Here is a 5,380-nt window from a genome sequence, read left to right on the forward strand (position 1 = left end):
CATGAGATGTTTGAAGGCAGAAATATATTATCATTTTTTAATAAAAATATTAGTGTTGAGATTTACAGTTTATAAATCAATTCCATATATGAGATCTAACTTGCATCTCATGACAGATAAAATGTTTTATTATTTTTCAAATGAAGAATTGAAGTAAGAATTTAAAGCAATATTTTTCCTAGAGTATTTGCAGAATAGGTCAAACTGTAAATAAATGACAGAGCTTTCATCCAAAATTGAGTTATCTGAATTCAAACACTATACCACTTACTCCTAAAGTTCTTTTTACTTAATAAAAAAAAAAAAAAAGGTTTGCATTTATTATTAAAGTTATCACATATAGCCCTATTGGAACATAATGATGATTACAATAAAATACTCAGGCCTCTAGGGTTCTGTTTCAGAGTGCATAGTTTAAGAAATTAATGGCATAAACAAAATTTTTCTTTATGTTTTTTGTACTCTTTTAGAGATACATTTGTGAATGAGCAGAGAAAATTATTCACTTTGTTATTTTTTGGACTTTCCTTTGACTCAAAATAAATTACTTATCTGTCATTTTAGCTGCATACATTCATAATGCCCACATTTTTCTTGTCGAATGAGAAATATAAATTAGAATTCCAGGAGCTATGGAGCTGAATTTACTTACTCAACAAGTGAGCTCTTTTCTAGAAACTGGAGACACATCAGAAATACAGATATTGTCTCTGTCCTCAGGGAGCTTAAAGACTAGTGGGGAGAGACAGACAAAAAATACTTATAAGTTGAAGGACGATCATGCTGCAAAAGAAAGAAAAAGCCAGATCAGAGGAACAAAGGAGATGGGGGAGATGTCATTATACTTTTACCTGGTGTAGGAAGTCTACAGTAATGCGATACTGTGGAAAACCTCCAAGGCAAGTAAGGGCATGAGCACGGTGCTTACTTATCTCGTCTAGAACATTCCAGTTAGGAAATAACCTATGCAAAGGCCCTGAAGTAGGAGCATTACCGGTATGCAGTGAGAACATCCTGGAGGTCAATGCTCTCAGGGGACAGTGACAGAACTGCAGAGGGGTAGTGCATTGGGTCAAAGTTGTTAGAGGCCAGACCACGTCAGGGCTTTTGAAGGGCATTTTCAGTATTTCTTTAATATTTGAACAAGGCGACTAAGCAATACCCCTTACTTCCCATTCCCCAACCAAGGCCGTAATTCCTGGAACCTATGAATGTTACCTTATATGACAAAAGAAACTTTACAGATAGAATTAAATTAAGAACCTTAACAAGAGGAGATTATCCTAGATTATCCAAGTTGTCCGTAAATGCAATCACAAGCGTTTTTCGAAGAGGAATGGATGTAGGAGGAATTTTAACATGGAAGAAAGCAATGTGACAATTGAAGCTAGATGCTATGCTGCTGGCTTTAATGATGTGAAAGAAGGCCACGAGGAATGCAGCTCTAGAAATTAAGAAAGGCAAGGAAAGGAATACTAGAACACCCTGTTAACACTCTGATTTTAGCCCAGTGAAACTGATTTTGGACTTTTGATTTATAGCTCTGTAAGAAAATAACGGTGTGTTTTTTTAAAACCACCAAGGTTATGATAACTTGTTAAATCAGCTCTAGGAAACTAATACAAGTGGGAAGCTACTATAAAGTTTGAAAAGAGGTGTGACATGGCTAGAAGGAAGAAAAATCAGCATGAGTGTAAGATGAGGTGAATCATTCATAAAAATGAAAAGATGATGATATGGAAGAGAGAGGAGAAATGTCTGAAGAGATAGCCTTGATTAGGCAGTAGCAGAAATGGTCCTGAGCACAAGTAGAGCTGAGTCTAATAGAAGTCTTGGCAGTTTACTAATTTTCACTGGAGGGAAGGCAGGGTATTTGTATATACATCAGGAGTTTCTGAAAATAAAGGAAAGGAAGGAAGGAAGGAAGGAAGGAAGGAAGGAAGGAAGGAAGGAAGGAAGAAAAGGAGAAATAATATCGTATGTGCTATTAATTCAAAAAACCTCAGAAAATCTATTACCATGACTATATTACCAATATCAACATTCAAGTCAGCAATATTTTGTTACGATTTTACAATTATCTAAATAGGTTTTCCATAATATTTTCTCAGCAGAGATATAATGGTCATAACCATCTAACTTTAGGTCCATGAAAATTTTAATGATACCTTTTCTCCCAATATAAAATAATTTTGAAATGAAAAAAGTTTAGCAGTAGAGGTTTTATGGCTATTAGTATATTTAATTTAAGAAGATTTCAGTTTTGTTTGACATTTAAAAGACAGATACATAAAAATATACATCCAAGCAAAAATAAAGTTTATAGTATTTAGTGTGTTTTAGCTGAAATTTAAAAGGAGTGATACATTTTCAATATCTATTATAAGAAACTCTGTAGTCTAATGTTCATAAGATTCTGAAGTCAGATTGTCTATACTTGATCCTAACCTCATCACTATTAGTTTTGAACTTGGGCAAGTTCTTTAACCTCTCAGTGTTCTCATTTGTAAAATATACATAATAACTGTACCTGAGTCATAATTGAAAGAGCAATTTAGAAAATTACACATAGTAAAAACACACCAAACATTAGCTACCATTACATTGTTACTATTCTCTAATCAATATTCATTTTCTAAGTACCCATGTGATCTTTTGTTTATGATATAAGAGTTATAATTCTTTAAGACACTATTCTTCCATTTCCTACTGTACACAGGACTCTCGTTAGTAAAAATTAAAGTTGTATACAAATCATTGCCTAAAGAAGTTGTCAATAACAAATGTCAAGTCATAAAATTTATTAAAAATGTAAAACTTGACCTTGCAGAATGGTAAAGATTCAGACATGTGGTAAAGGGAAAAAGCATTACAGGTAAAGAGAACAAAATGAACAGTGGCTCAGAAGCAGAACACACCATTTGCTGGGAGAATGATACTTGGGTTGAAATATTATGATTTCTCTTCCAAATGTGTAATATTGATTTCAGAGTTAGGATAGTACAGATTGATCTTGAGACAGCATTTGTAACTAATTGAAAGGACCAGGTGGATTCAGGAAATATTCTCCCATTAGCCATTTCTGTGACCCTAGAAAAATACCTTCATTCTATAACTTCAAGCTATTTTGAGAAGTCAAAAGAAGAAAATAAAGTCCAGACATCAACAGAAAATTACAGGGCAATACTATTTATGAATATGGATTAAAAGTTTTGAAGGAAAATTTATCAGATATAATCTATCAGTGTATGAAAAAGAAAGACAATATATTATGACCATATTACCCATTTCCAGGAGTGCGAGTATAGCTTATTACATAAAATCTGGAAAACTCATTTTGTACTAACTTTTAGGGATTAATATGATCATTTTAATGAATAAGGCAAAGTCTTTTATGAAACTTTACATCTAATTATTACTTTGAAATAAAATCTTAATAGGATAGGAAGTAAATGCTTTAATGTGATAAGAATATCTATACAAAACAAGTAGTCCACATTATTCATACTGGTCATCATTAAATAGAACAGGACACTGAGCACACAATAGCCTATTCCATTCAACAAAATCATGAAGTTTTTAGTCAGTGCAAAAAAGACACAAATATGAGGAAAGAAGCTACAACTTCTATAAAAAAAAACTAAAAATTTCATTGAGTATTAGAATTGATGAGATTTTGCATTTCTATATCCCACAAATAAGTTGAAAAATAATTTTCAAAAGTAATAATTTATAGAAGCAAAACATAAATTTAATATATCTATGAATAAGTCTGGCAAAATATATATGTGAAACTTATGGACAATTTTAGAACATGCCTGAAAAAAAGACTACCAATGCCACTATTTTAAGGATTTTATTTCTTTGAAAATTGACTGATAGCTTTAATAGAATTTTAAAATCCCAGAAAGATATTTGAGAATATTGGCATAATATTTCTTAATTTCAAATAGAAGTAAAGCGGCTAAAATAACAAAAGCCTTTCTAAAATAAGTGATTCTCTACCAGCTATTTATGAAACTATAATAATTGAATTTGTGCGGCATTAAGCCATAAATAGAAACACTGACCGATGGAACAGAAAACGAACCTAGAAAAAGGCCATGTACGAAAATTTAATATATGACGAAAGTAACCTCATTTCTCTTTGAGAAAGAAGTGTCATAAAATAAAGGGTGGTGAGACAATGGTAATGACTATTCATCTGAGAAGTTAATCTGAACTTTCATTTATTTCATATCGAATACACATTTAAAGAAATGTTAAATATCAATTCCAGATGAATTAAAGATTTAACATAAAAGCAAATTTGAAACCAGTGTTAACTACCTTAATGACTATGTTCTCACAGTGTACTGTCACAAAACAAAAAACTGATTGCCCAAATACACTAAAATACCAAAAGCTGCCTATTAAAATGAATTATAGAGAAAATAATAATACAAGCCACAAATCAGAGCGAAATATTTGAAACACAACTGCAAAAGTAATCACTGTAAGAATATTTTTACTCGGTGGGAAAAATACATAAATCAAGTATAAAAATAGACAAAAGATGTATATAGGCCTTTTAAAGGAACAAAAATATAAGATAAAAACAAACTATTTTTGTTGATATCATAGAAATACATATTCATACCACAATATGATACAATTTTATATTCATTAGATAAACAAAAAATGAAGAGATCCGGCAATACCAAATTTTGGCAAGGATGCGGATCAACAGAGACTTTTATACACTCTAGTGAGATGGAAAATTGCTAAAAATCACTCTGGGAAAAATATGGCTTTATCTTTTAAAATATGCATAACTAAAATTTAGGAGTTGTATTTCCAAGCATACACATATGTGCCAGGAAACATGTTAAAATGTTCACAGCAAGAATCATTCATAATAGCTAACTAGAAACAACAAAAGTGTCTATACACTGGAGGGCAGATAACTAAATTTGGCTATATTCATGTAATATGGGAATTGAAAAACTATGGACCATGAGCCAAAGATGGCAAGCCTCCTGTTTAAGTAAATAATGTTTAATTGGAACGCAGCCACACTCATTGGTTTATGTATTGTGTATGGCTGCTTTTTCTGTATGACAGCAGTCTTCAATAGTTTTGACAGAGACCGTATGCCCTATAAAGCCAAATATATTTGCTATCTATCTATTTACAGAAAATGTTTGCTAAACTCTGGCCTAATGGGATATTGCACAGAAAAGAAAATGAAAGAACGATGAAACAGTAGAGTGAATCTTAGAAACATAATGATAACTAGATAATAAAAATATATTTTAATAAAGCTCTAACTTACTGACTAGTAAAATGAGGCAATATATTTTTAGGAATACATACATATATCATATATTTATTTTAAAAT

Source organism: Pteropus medius, unplaced genomic scaffold (assembly GCF_902729225.1).
Source record: "Pteropus medius unplaced genomic scaffold, Ma_sr-lr_union100, whole genome shotgun sequence".
Taxonomy (NCBI): domain Eukaryota; kingdom Metazoa; phylum Chordata; class Mammalia; order Chiroptera; family Pteropodidae; genus Pteropus; species Pteropus medius.